This window comes from Eptatretus burgeri, chromosome 4 (assembly GCF_056783735.1).
Source record: "Eptatretus burgeri isolate ZD-2024b chromosome 4, Ebu_testis_v1, whole genome shotgun sequence".
NCBI lineage: Eukaryota > Metazoa > Chordata > Myxini > Myxiniformes > Myxinidae > Eptatretus > Eptatretus burgeri.
This window is the reverse complement of record NC_140964.1, coordinates 137,994,452-138,009,227: the sequence shown is the minus strand read 5'-3', so window position 1 is coordinate 138,009,227 and position 14,776 is coordinate 137,994,452. Positions and strand designations below refer to the sequence as shown.

Below are 14,776 nucleotides of genomic sequence, written 5' to 3'. Positions count from 1 at the left end.
TTGGTCTTCGGGAAGAGGTCCTGCGCCCGCGGTTTGGCGAGCGGCCCTGTCACGAAGGCACGGACAGGAGACGCGGGAGCGCCAGTAGTGAGGTGGACCTGCGCGTCCGGACGGGGAGTGCCGGAGAGGGTTCGCCGGCCGCGAGAGAGGTCGGGGCCAGGCGCGACCACGCTGACGGTCGCGGGAGAGGGACTCACCAGCCATAAAAGGGAAGTCGCGACTTCTTTCTTTCTTTTCTTTGGGGTTTTTGTGTAAATGTGTGTGTTGGTGCCGTCTGTGAAGTAGAACTGTTTAAGTGTTGCCGTGTGTCCGCGTATTCGGTTGTAGCTCTGCATCTTTTCTTTTGTTACATTTGCTTTTTGTGCATTTTTGACTGTATGGCTGTATATACGTGCTTGTCTCTGTGTGTGAATAAAACGCTTGCTTGTTGACTCTTACCGCTCTGCTTTGTCGCTTTTCCTTTTTATTGACCCTCCATCTAGCATCACGTGAGGGGTTCGTAGTGGGGCAACATCCCGGTAATTAATCGGAACCGTCAAGGCCGACGATAACATCGCTCGGTTGTCACTGCAGCACGGAACGGACCGCTGAAGCGGTTCATTTCCGGAGTCGGCCTGTGGCGTGGTACGATTGCCCGGTCGACCATTCGCGCAGGTACTTAGGTAGATCGAATTTGGAGAGCAACCCTATCCCGCGCGGGTGGGCAATTGGCGCGATCGTGGTGAGGTTAAACCCCCCCACCCGTGACTAGCTCCCGGCGTTAGTCCGAGAGGGTCAGGACAGAATTGTCCGTCCGGTGGGTGACGTGCCGCGATGATTCGAGTTACAGGGCCGTTCGCATGCCGGCGGGCGCGAATTTGCAACAATATGTTGTGATTACAAACACATATTAAAGTGATGATACACATGTGCTCGCGCGCGCACGCACGCACGCACGCACACACACACACACACGTAAATTCACTTTCACTGTAATTCTCACACAGATACACCATGAATTCCCACTTTCCTGGAAGATAAATTTCCAGGTTCATCTCGTTCGATCATCTGAGAAACGGGACACGATAATGAAAGGAGGGGGGAGTGGGGCAGAGGGGCGGAGAGACAGCGTGGCGGGAAGGGGGGGGAACACGGCATGTTGGGAAGGCGGGGGAACACGGCGTGTCGGGAAGGGGGGAACACGGCGTGTCTGGAAGGGGGGGGGAACACGGCGTGTCGGGAAGAGGGGGGAACACGGCGTGTCGGAGGGGGGGGGGAACACGGCGTGTCGGGAAGGGGGGGGAACACGGCGTGACGCGGATGGGGGCAGGGTTGGGGAGGAGAATGGGACATGTGGTGGAAATGGGGGATGTGGTGGGAGGGGGGACTGTGGGTGGAGGGGAGGGGATGTGGGGGGAGTGGGGACTGTGTTCATGACGTTCCCAGTGAGTTGTAGAATTCCAGAATAATTTCCATGACGAGTCCAACATCCCTGACACGGAATGTCCCCCGAAGATTAACGAGGAATGTTACATTTTAGACCCACACGATCTTTGGGAGTTTTTGATGATGAATCAGGTTTTTATCTCCATTCAGGTGATGAAGGTTAAATATCCCACGGAACAGGTAAAGTAGGTAATCGTACCTCGTTACACCTCCTCATTTAGAGATAAAATTGGATTTAAAAGTCAATAATAAAAGGTTTCTGGTAGTTTTGTAGTTAAAAGGAAGAATGAGGTTTAATCCTCGTTGTACGAAGTTTCGTGATGATGATTAATAAACAACGTGGTGAATAAAACAAAACGAGTGAAAAACACCTCATTAAATCAACAACCAAACACCTCAACAAACATTGAATAAAAACTCCTTTAACTTCCCTTCGTTTCCGTCATGAAGGAACAGAGAATTATTTTATATTTAAATTACCGTTTCCCTCTCTCTCTCCTCCTCTTCACATCATTTCCTCCCCGACCACGAGGACCCGGGTTGGAGAGAACAAGGTCACAGGAACATGAACCCGGAAGTTCTTCCTCCTACTTCCGGTTAACTCACACCTTCTTCTTCTTCCTCCTTCAAAAATCACTTTTATTTTCCGTTCAATCTCTGATCCCCATTATAGTTGTTCATAACTCATATTATTATTATTATTTTGACTTTAATGTCGATCTTCTTCTTCTTCTTCTTCTTTTGTGTTTCACGACGCGATCAGAACCTCGAGGCCCCATAAACCCCATGAACCCAAACTCATCGATTCCAGTCAAATATATAAAATAAAACAAGTCACGGAGTTTATTCTGTTCGCCTCCATTTCCTTTATTAATTTTACGACCGATTTGCAGAGTCGATGGAGATTCTGGATCAACTGACAAAGTGTGTCCGGTTCACCCGACCAGGGGATCCCGAACTCTGGAACACAGAGTGAAACACGTGATCTGGTTCTCCTCAGTGTCCGAGTCTGATCCTGTGGAGGATTCCTTGGTCTCTTGGGGAAAGTCGAGGAGACGAGACCGAGGATCCGACCCAAGGGTTCACCCTGTATCACCATCTCCCCTCGGTGAAGATCTCCCACCGAAATGACCATTTTTGTTGGTATCGACCCTCATGAGATTGGAGAGTTCTGATGGGCCCAGAGGGATTGGGGTCACAAGATCAAACCTTCCTACCCGGTAGAAAGTCATGTATGAACACGAACATTGGTGAAGGTAATAACAGTTATATTCTTGTGAATTTGCAGATGCAGCTTCATCATTTGTAATCTAATAAACGGATGTCACAAAATGGAGTAGTTCCTATTTATAATGAGGCTGAGCATTGAACACATCACCACTGAGACAACCAACCCCCAGGATGCCCACCGTAAACTGTCCCATCACTGACTGCGAGTCCTCCACCCTGATGTTGAAGCAGTCCTGGCTGCGGCGCTCATCACGACTCATGCCACAACTCACACAGCTGCCAATGTCAACGTCATTACAGCTAAAGTTGAGCAGATGAAACGACCCACGATCTCATCCGCTGGGACAAGCGAGGAATGGGCCGATTTCCAATCGCGATGGTCCGACAATGCAGATGCAACCAAAGTGACGGGCAAAGACAAGGTCATCCAACTGCTGGAATGTTGCGACGAACAATCAAGAAAAGACTTGACTCGCAATGCTGGCGGAACATTTACAAACAACTCGGAGGACAATGTCCTGAAGGCTATCAAGCGACTTGCAGTGAGAGAAGAGAACATCATGGTTGCTCGCGCTACACTACATGATGTGCACCAGGACCAAGATGAACCCTTCAGATCATTCGGGGCACGACTCCGTGGTCAAGCAGGTGTACGTAAACTCATCATTCAATGCCCTCACTGCAATCAAGATGTGAATTACACAGAACCGGTCCTCTATAACTCTGTAACCCGTGGGCTCATTGACCGGGACATTCGACTCGACCTAATGGGCGACCGTAACCAGAACATGAAACTCGAAGAAATCTACCAGTTTATCGAAGCTAAAGAATCTGGCAAACGCTCAGCCTCACGCCTCTTCCAGTCACGATCACATGGGATGCATGCCGCCAGCAGCTCCTACCGACGTCACAAGAATGAGACACTAAGAGGCTACCACGACGATGATCGCAAAGCAACAGAAAAGTCAGAGCAGTGCGACTACTGTGGAAAGAAAGGACACGGGCACCGATCTCTCGCCAAGTTCAGAAAGAAGGAGTGTCCCGCCTCTGGTCATACATGCGTGCATTGTGGGAAGACCAATCACTTCGATCATGTGTGCAAAAACAAGAACAAATCAACCACCAAGGCCAACGCTTACGAATCAGAAGGTGCCGTGTTTGATTCCCTGCGCACAGTCGCAACTAATGCAACATTCCCCAAATCTATGAGCCTGGACCACCACCTGTACAACCATCTGTCTGACACCTGGATCCGGAAATCATCAAAGCCCCAACCGTTCGTTAAACTGATGATCGTAGCGTTCCAGGTTGATTACAACCACCTCGGGTACAATCCCTACACCAAGACCAAGTCAAAATGCATCACTTGTTTGGCAGATACTGGTTGTCAAAGCTCTTTGGCTGGCATGAAAGCTATCTCCGGCCTTGGCTTCAAGACCAAAGACCTAATCCCAGTCACAATTAGGATGCACGCTGCCAACAACAAGGGGATCAAAATCATCGGTGCCATCATTCTCATGATATCGGGTGAAGACAAAGATGGCAGCAACCTGGAGACTCGACAGCTTACCCACATCACTGACAGTTCAGACAACTTCTTCCTCAGTCGAGATGCATGTATCAGTCTGGGCATGATCACCGACACCTTCCCGACAGTTGGTGAGATAGACAGAGACACAGTCCACGCTACCTCAGATGTACTAGACCCCCTACCCAGAAATGACAATGGACTTACATCTGAATGTGACTGCCCTCCTTGGGAGAAGCCACCACCAATGCCCACAAAGTTGCCTTTCCCAGCAAGGTCAGCGAACCTTGAGAGACTTCATCAATTCCTCCTAGATCACTACAGATCAAGCACTTTTAATTCCTGGAAGCATCGTGAGCAAAAGCAAAACAAACAAGTATGTATGTTCACGTCAAACACACCACAGAATGATACATATGTGCAAAAAGTAAGTGGAAGCACTTTACACTTTCACAAACTGGATTCCATCACAAAAAGAATCTCAAAACCTCATCAGTGTACCACAGATCAACCTCAATATCCGAGCTCTCAAGATAAGCTTGCTCCATTTTTACTCGTGCCAAAACCATAACTTTATAACAAAAAAACATATTTGCATTTTTCCCTTCAAATTTGCTTTCCTGGTTTTGTAAAATGCCAGTTTAGCAATACCCAACAGAAAAGACAAAAACGGGAGTGCTGGTTTACTCTGAGAATTCCTGTCAATTCCAGAAATATAGACTGGAAAGAAAAAAACAAAATTAAATTTATAGAATCGCTGTTGAAGGAAGAGAAAGAGGGGTTCCGATCTGTTACATTCAATGAAAGTTTGGGCACAATTTTCAATTAAATCACAAAACGGACAAAACATCAGAACAGAAGAGTTAAACTTATGGAGTGATGTCTGTGTGACCAGGGCTTGATGTGCGAGTCTCCAATTCAGGCTCCAGTTCGTCCAAGACAGAGAACTTCACATTTTGTTCCAAACTGGACTTAAAAAAGCTCCAGCAGGTAAGGTCTTCTTCCATGGGTTTTTAAAGTTTTGTAAAACCAGGTATACACGCTTCTCGAAATATTTTGGAGATAGCCGTTTTCCCCCTTGACATGAGACACACCAATTTCCTCAAAGTATGAGGAGAACATACCCTCCTTCTGTTTTTTTTTTTGAAGCAATTTGAATGAAGTTCAGGGAAATAGAGACATAAGTGGACTACTTCATCCACCCCAGTCCACCCAATGTTTAGTCTATGAAAGTTTGAATTACAGCTTTCAAGATATTTTCCACTATTCGAGCAGAAAGGACCCCAATTTTTGAGTAAAGTGAGAAAGCAGGTAACCGGGTGTTTCAGGATGGCTACTTTGCACTCTGTTTATTCGAACAATGGTGAAACAATGCAGAAATGAGCGAGAGGTTGAAATTTCAGAGAATAAGGGATTTTGAACTTCTGGCTCATGTGCAAACTTTTGGGCATCGTCTGACACCTCCAAAACATTGCACTCCTCGGACTTGAAGAGCATTCAAAAGGCTCTGGTGAAAACTGGGGATTTGAGACATGTCAACGTGTTGCAGGTCGACGAGGAAGAGTTCACGGTCATGTTGTTATCGTGCTGGCGCGTCGGCCGCGACCCGACCGCCAGACGGAGCCGCAAGTCGGCCCGACCGATTGCCCGGAATTCAGATTGTCACCCTGGATAAGTCTGGGGTCAACGGGTCCTTGTTTTGGACCGAAATCCGTCAATGGGTAGACCACGTGGGGTAGGGTCGATTGCCAACTTCAATTTACCGAAGTACCCACGTGGTCCGACTGCCGGGGAATTTCAAACTCGTACGGAAATGAGCGCTTCGCGAGCCCGTTCCGTGTGCGATGCCGAGCGGTTTTAATCACCAAGTTCCGTCGGTCCGATTATCCTGTTACTTCGGCAATGGCTGCGAACTTCCCAACACAGGACATGCTCAGTCAATGGAAGAATGGACGAGGACGAGCTGGAACATTCAACATTCACAAAAAGACAACATTTAAAGATCCGACGCCACTCATCCTCAGAAGACTGATTCATGTGTGTCTCCTGTAGCATTACCAGATTAATTTTTTTTAATTTTGAAAGAGCTGAAACGACTTGAGACGATGCACACAACTGCGGTCTCTATTTAGTCCATCGATCAATGTAAAAAAACCAAATTTTGATATAGAATCTTGACAACTGTGTTTAATTCCATTTAAATACATCACTGATCAGAAAAAAAATGTTGTTGCCAGTTTTTCTGTGTGGTCCCAGGATCATTTTTGGTACAAAATAAACTTTGGTGTGAAAAATGCGATAATATTTGACCAAAAATTTAGTTTCTTTAGTAAGTATACCCATTAAAATGATCAGGATGATCCAATCCATGATGAGAGTATGTTTCCATATAGTCATGAGTCTCTGTGTGTGAATATTGTGCAGTTAAATGCTATTAATGTATAATTCTTCACTACAAGTACCAGCACATGGAGTCTCAAAAAGATGAGCATTTGAATTTCCAATGGACAAAGTGTCGCATGAAGAATTTTGCAAACATCAGTCACTCCTATTGTGAACCAATGTGTCCCACTTCAAACCACATATATTTACACCTGAGTCCTTGCTCCTTACGTTACTCCTCTTCCTCATCTTATCCAATTACAGTGGGTTGTGTGTTGTGACATTTGTCCTCATCTCCGCGCAGTGGCAGAGTTCAGGGCAGACAAGATTGTGGTGTCTGAAAGAGCAACTGCCTGAGCATGTCCTGTCTGTGGATGCACAGCTGCATCATGTCAGCTGCAAAACTGCATCTGAAGCTGGTGCTTCCTCGGTCAGCACTGGCACCAGTCAACCATCTTGCTGCTGCCATCCAAGCTCCAGAGGGTTGGGGATGACTGGGTCTAGGACCAGGTCCTGTGACCAAACACTCGCCTGTACATGTGCTCGCCTGATATGCTCCAACCAAGCACCATGGGTAGGTGGTAGTTTGTCCACTCCTTGTTCAGGCTTCAGTAGTTTGAAGAGGTGCCACAAGAGGTCCTTCGCCTGGGTGATGTGGAGTCGCCTCGGACAGAATAGTGCGCACAAGAACTCTTCACAGCCCTTGACCACTTCAGCGGACGGTTCTGCTCCTTCTCCAAGCCCAGCCTGTGAAGCAAGTACCGTGGGGCTTGATGCAAGGAATGCTGTGAAGCATCCCTTTTTGCCCTTTCCTTGTATGTGTCCAGTTGTATCGCACCCGGTCAGTGCGTGCCAGTTGATTAAAGCAGATGCTTTATCTGGACCAAGTTGGTCATAGATTGGTTTCAGCATGACTTTGTGACGGCGCTCCCTGGTGCCCATGATTACTGCGTGTTCGATGCCCAGTTGTGGTACCCTGCGAAGAGCCAGGAGTAGGACATCAGTGTCTTGGGAGTATCAGTGGACTTTGAGTCCTGTTTCTGCAACTTCCACCGCATGTAGAATCATGAGAGTGTCTGCCTCTTCATGTGTGCTCACACCTGCAGAGACAGGGCAGTCAGAGTTTGTCACGACACCACTGCATGTCACGATCACCAGGTTCCCAGCAGTACTCATGTCAATGAGTTTTTGAGCCAGGTACAGAGTCAGTGAATCCTTTGTGTCGTTGCTTGTGAGAAAAGTACCTTTGTCTCTGATGCAGGTGGAATCTTGTACTATGTCGGATCGGATTCCCTTTGACTTGCCACTGCGCCGTTCTCTTGTGCCTTCCTTCAATGAAGATACTTCCTTTTGTACCTGGTATAGTTATCAAAGATAACCCTCACTTGGTCATAGCCTCGAGCCTTTGAGTCGATGATCTTGACATATGATGTGCCAAGGTCACTGCAGTTCTTGAAGTTCTTGACCGCCATCAACTCCTGCAAGACTGCCATTCGGACTTTCAAACATACTGTGGAACGTTGACTCTGATGACATAGGGGTGAGTGTCACTTGTCTGTCTGTCTTGCAGGCCTGTACTATTGATTGAGTCAGGATGAGACACGAGTTGTGCAAGTGTTCGGTGCGTGTCTCGGTTGTTGCCGCTTTTGCAACTTACAAGACCCATCTTGTGAAGATGATCAGTTCAGCTGGTACACCTGATTCACTGCGCCCGACCAGTGACCCATTAAAGGACCATGGATCATCCTTTCTCGACCGTAGGACAGCTTGCCTAATTATGTTGGAACACCGGAAGATTGTGTTCATATCTCCTTTGATGTCTCTCTCCTCTATTGCCTGGTCTATAGCAGAGCGACCAGCTTCATTGGAATATCGGACTGCTGGCTTCCTCCCTCGTGCATCAGTGATTGTGAAATTTGTGATGTTCTGTTGGATTTTCTCCAAGAGGACTCGCCGAGTGATTTTCTCGTTGTGAATTCCATGATCGTGCATATTATTGGTGTACAGTGCAGCCACCTCAGTCAGTGTGATGATGTCTCCTTGATTCAAGCGCTCTTTTAATTCGGCAAAGAATTCAATCTCCGCCGAAATAGATGCCACAGTGTCTTTGTCTGACTGGTTGTCCCTGTTACTGAGCCTTTGGGGCTGCTGCACGTCGGGCTGCCAGTGCATCGTGTGTCAACTTGTGTGGTACCTGATGTTCTTGGACAGGAAGTCTCCCTCCGCAAGGATGTCTGCCATATTCAATTTCCATTGGTCATTATGACTGGCATCTACAATCTTTTTGACTGATTTTCCAACGTCTGAAGTTCTGCATAAGTGAACCTACTCTGGGTTTGAACCAGTCTGGCATGTTTCTTTTCGTTTTTGATATCTTGGCAGTGGAAACAAAGCTCTCGGTTGAACGGACTGACGTGGGATCGTGTGAGTGACCTTTTCATTGACTCAGCAGATTCACTGCTATCAGGCATAGTGGTACTACTTGACATGGGTCGTCCCCCTTCCTTATTGTATGACAACACGCTTGAACTCTTCGCAGACAGTGCTTTCTCGTTCCGCTTTTTGTCTGTCAGTGTGCCCTTTGTGTGTCACCTCACTGTAGCATGTCCTGTGCCATACAGCATGGTTTCATTCCAAGATCTCCGCTGACAAACCATGCAGCCATTGATTCAAATGACCAAAGTCAGGATTCCTATATTCAGCTCTTTGACTGGTATAGTCAAGAAATTTCTGATAGCTTTCACGTTTTGGACACGTCAGTGACTCCAGCTCTCCCCCTTTGTTTTTAGTGTTCACCCACTGTTCTCCTTGGCATTTGAGGCAGAGGTCAAAGTCAATTGATTGTTTCTTTTTTGGTGGTTCTCCTTATGCTGCAGAGGGGGCCATCTTCGTTTATGTTCTATGAGAAGGTGCAGATGTTGGGCTTGACACAAGTCGGCAATCAGAACTTGTAACAGCAATGAAGTCGTAGCTGGGACGTATCCATTTGCAACTTACGAAACAAATGCAATAATTAGGTGACACCAGTGGCGGATATACGGGGGGAGGGGGCCTGGGGACCCGACCCCCCCCCCACAGACCAAAAAAATGCCAAATTTTCTCACATTTGCACTCCAGCTTTGCTAGAGATTCTGCTGAGCCTCAAGCAGGCCGCAGAAACTAATTTCCGGGTGCCTATTTTTCAAAATTTTCTGGGGGAGGACCCCCAGACCTCCCTCACGGACTTCGCACCTTCGGCACTCGTGAGTCGGGCCCGACGCCCCCCCCCCCACCTTGAAATTTCCGAGATCCGCACATGCAGCCCAGAATGTTACTTAAGATCATAAAATATCAGTTGTTCGTAGAATTAGTGTAGTATTCTGAATGATTAAATTTTTTAACAATCTTACCATATTTTGACTCTGAGGGCACAAAATACCTAAATAAAAAATTGGCAATATTTGTTTTCGTATTTTACGAGATAATTTAGATGAATTGAAATACATTTAAATGCATTTGCCAAAAGTCTGGCTCCCCAAAAATATTTTTACGGCAACTAAATTTTTTTTTCATACTTTTGCTCAGAAATCACGCTGGGACCAAATAGAAAAACTGGCAACATGTTTTTTATGTCCTAAATACTATTTAGAGGAATTTAAATGCATTTGCCAAGATTACAGACAAAAACATGACAAGATTTAATTTTTTTGCATTGACCGATGGACTAATTGATGTTCAGGGATGCTGCGTTCATCTCCATTCTGTCAGTTATTCTTGAAGCTCCTTCCCAACCCGAGTAACACATTTCCTTAACCTTTGGAATTGGGGATCTGAAATGTTTACCTGATAGGGTTCACGAATCATACTCCTTGCAGTTTTAATAAATTTGTGCAGATTTGAGAAGTAATCTTTGAGTTTTACATGCCATTTTCTGAATATACCATCCAGGAAATTAATTACATTTTCTTGAGACACTAAGGTTGTCGTTTACCCCCTCATCCTCTTGAGAGCATCAAGTACTGAAATATGGGGAAGAGGTTTCGTCTGAATCAGTTGCTTCATCTATTCCCTCTCCTGTTACTTGTGGAACACAAACTTTTGGCTCAAAAGATCCCATGGGAACAGAAAGTTCTGCCCTCTTTACGGACCCCTCCGAATTTGCCTTGTCCATGTCCTTCCCCTTCACATCCCTTTTATCATCATCTGTGAGGGAAGAGTTAACATTTAGCTCACAGGGATTTTCCTCTTTATCTATTTCCCCATGACTGTCAGACACAGTTGTTAACTCGGCTGAACAAGTTTGGCTTTCAGGAAAAACATGAAAGACACCCTGAGACGCTTCACTATTCTCTGTGTCACACTCAGAGTCGGCAAGTGGAGCAAGCGAAGTTTCCACACCCGCACATAACTCTGGTACCACCAAGGGGTTTCCGATGTGGGACGTACCTTGGAGGTCCCGCGATCCTGACACGATCTGAACCTTATTATGCTCTTTTGCATCAACGTTTGTCCATTTTTGGCCTTTTTTCCTGCTGTCCCTTTCCGACACCTCCATATCGTCCACACTATCCTGAACAGTGGATTGTAAAGGAGAGGATTCAACCACTTTCACTTCGTCCTTTGGTGGGGGAGGATTAATTACGCCACGATCAAACAACCTCTCCTCAACTCCGGTCAGGGTGGACGAGTCTAACTCGGCACTCCAGCGGGTTGCTGAGCAACCATGAGTGACAATTGGTACTGCCAATCCGCAGTGTTACACAACTTTGCGTCGTACCTTACAGGTGGACGGCCGCACCAAGGGTGGGGTTCTCATGTCCGGGATGCGTACTCTGCTTTACTCAACGAATCAGGTGGAACCGAGTGGAGCTGCGAGTATGCACCAGCTAACAAGAGCAAATTTTGTGGGGTAAAGCTACCCAGCTGATGACTTAAGGATCATACTGGACCAGTGGATGAAAAGAAAGGACGAAATGGATACAATCACAATGTAAGCAATTTAGTTGCAAAGCAAGGGTGAGGAAAGGCATGTGGAATAATAAAAGCTTTTAATACAAAAGCATTATGTACAGCAACGGAAAGCAAGCATTGATGAGGTGCGGAAAAAGAAATGCAATTATAAACAAAAGAGAAGACATCGGGCAGATCAAAATCATTCTAAACTTCTACAATCTTAATTATGCTAACCTAACAGCCATCATCAAACACCGACACAAGGAAATTAGAAAGCAAAGAGAAAGGAGGAAAAGCTTGAGGTGTTGAGGACCTCTTTGAGCTGCTGGCATGGCCGACGGCCCCACGCTTCCCAGTCAATGAGGAGGGGGAGGAGGGAGGAAAACTGTGGTGTCAACTGTGTGTGGTCAGAGGACGTGTGATGATTGGCAGATGATGTGCAAGGCAAAGAGGAAGGTGCAAAGATGAAGGTCAGGGGGTTCTGGAAAGATAAAAGAATGTGTGAGAGGATAGACCATGAAGAGCAAAAATAAATCTGTTCATGAAAATGTTTATGCTGTCAAATTGGACTCCGTCTGGCGTCAGGCTCTTCCACTCGGTCGTGGACTCTCTTCCGATCCATTCTACCGCTCATCTCAAAGACCAAAGAGTGACTCAGATCACAAGAGAAGAGAAGAGAACGGCAGGCGGGCCAGAGAAGAGAGCGGGCAAGAGAGGAGGGCAGGCCAGATCAGAGATTTTCTTTTATACGTTGGTAGAAGACTGAACATACCCTGAAGACAAAGTGGGTTGCATCAAAGCAGGGCAACTTGGAACCCGGTTGTATCTGCTCGCAGTTATAAAGTGGCTCGTCAAATAATTATTATTATTATGAAAGCCAATATGACGGGTCTGAATCATCGTTGTTGCCACGGTGGTGTAACAGAGTTCCTGCATGAGGCTGAACACAATATCACCTTGACAATGGTACATTGTCAGCAAGGCAATAATTCCCTTGTTTTAAGAACTGTGTTGCACTTATCCTTTTCTGTTTCAAAGCAGACGACTCTGGATGTTGGTGGAGAAATAGTTTTATCAACCAGGGTGAACCTTTCGGAAAGCCATGAAGACTCGGCAAATTCTGGGGAAGCCACAAAGGGTAGTAAGCATTTTACTTTGTTTATACCGTATTTATTTCCTGTGGCTGGAGAATGTAAAAGAACAATGAATTATTAAATGAATGAATATCTCTATCTCTATCTCTATCTCTCTCTCTCTCTCTGTCTCTGTGCCTTTGGCAAAATATGCACTACAAGTGGATCGCGAAAGTGCATTCATGAGTTGAATCTCTGCCGATGATACGTAAGAATGCAAGTGCAGCGGTGTGTAACTTATGTGTGTGAATGGGTATGCTGGGTTGCTCACTTGCTAACACACATGACTTGAGGCAGTTATTCCTTGTGGATGTCATCCCGAACAGAGTCCATTTCATCCCAAAATACATTGACGTCTAATGCAGTTTTCGCAAACATTTGAAAAAGGATATCTGTGGACCATATCTCTGTGAATTGCAGAATTTGTTAAACTGGCTGGCTGTTGGCCGATCTGGATCCGGATCTTCACCAAAATCAAATCAGTTTGTCCGTGTCACACACACAACCGGCCCACGAAATTTCAGCTGTGTCCGTCCACAACTTTTTGAGATATCAAACAATCAAGAAGAAGACGTCGTGCAGATCACGATACTTGAAAAATAAATGAAACAAATTTGACCTCAAAAATAATTGGTAATTGAATTCAATGACCAAATATGCATCTCCTCTTGAAATTCCAAGTCAATTAGATGAAAAGAGGATTTTTGAAATCTCACCTGAGATGTTGACCTTTGGCCGATGTTGACCTTTTGACTTCAAAAACAACAGGCTTCTTCCTTATGACAAACTCTTCCATGTGGAGAACTTTCGTGAAGATCCATTTGAAATTGTGATCTGTACGTGATCGTCCGACATTCAGACAGAATAACAAAATCGACTGAACAATATACTTGAAAAATCTTCGATTTTGCAACAAACAAAGACAAACAAACAAACAGGCAGAGAAGGGTGAAAATATAACCCCCTTCACCTTCGGTGGAAGAGGTCACGATTCAGCCTGGCGGAGGTGATGTATCTGCTTTACCGAGTGCCATTTTTGTTCCCCTCACCAAAGGAGAGGGAATTGTATTGGGGTCTGTTTGTTACTTAAGAAATCCAAAGATTTCGTAAGTATATTGATGACTTCCGTTTCTGTTTGTTTGTTTGTTTTTTTTGTTGGCACGATAACTCGAGAACAGAAGAAGCTACCAATGTCAAATTACACCACGTGATTCAGGAGGGTGATGGCTAGCGCTGATTAGATTTTGGTCAAAATCAATCAAAGGTCAAGGTCACAGTAAGGTCAAACATCCAAAAAATGATAACTCAAGAACGGAAGAAGCTACCAATGTCAAATTACACCACGTGATTCAGGAGGGTGGTGGCTAGCGCTGATTAGATTTTGGTCAAAATTGGTCAAAGGTCAAGATCACAGTGAGGTCAAACATCCAAAACATTCGATTTTTGATGGTTTGGTACAGAATCATCGAAGAAACTTCTGGTTTGCCTTGCTACCTTCTCCAGAGACAGCTTTTATTAAACAAGGTCAGAGGTCAAGTTGACGATTTCGTAAGTACCAGTCTCTGACTGCTTGTTTGTTTGTTTGTCCGCACAGAACTTTAATGTTTTCTCCGCAACTGCTTGTCGGAATAAGAAGAAATTTTCATCATCGGAACGACAACTGATGTGGAATGTTTTCTTTTATTTTTTGTATACATTGTCGAGGCTCATATGAGAGCGAACATACAACACACAACAAAGGGGGGCAGGAGACAAGAGGGGGGAGAGAGGGAAGGACAAAACAGTGCAGAACAGAGACATGAGATCTGTGGAAGGGAGAGGAATGGAGCGAGGAACACGGGGTAAACAAGGTGGACACCTCAGAGACTTTCAGGTCCTGACATGACAGGAATCTTTCGAGAAGGAAAGCAAGGAATTTGAATGAGGTGGGTTTGGGGGGGATTAATGGGATAGAAATGATCATGGTTTTAGATCAGTGAAGATAAGAGGTTTTGGTGAACAACTGTTTTGAAGATTTCGAGGGAAGAGTGGGATTGAAGAGAGTGTGGGAGTTTATTCAAAGGTGAGAAAAAAAGAGCGGAATGAAAGAGTGAAGGTGATTGTTCATTGGAGAGAGGGATGACTTTAAATTTAGTCTTGTTCTGAG

The 14,776-nt window shown here is 45.6% G+C and overlaps 1 protein-coding gene across 1 annotated transcript in view; it reads right to left on the bottom strand.

The window, feature by feature from the left end:
• LOC147029216 (uncharacterized) overlaps positions 1–14,776 on the bottom strand; it is a 65,151-nt gene that overhangs the window by 31,364 nt on the left and 19,011 nt on the right. The window lies entirely within an intron of this gene.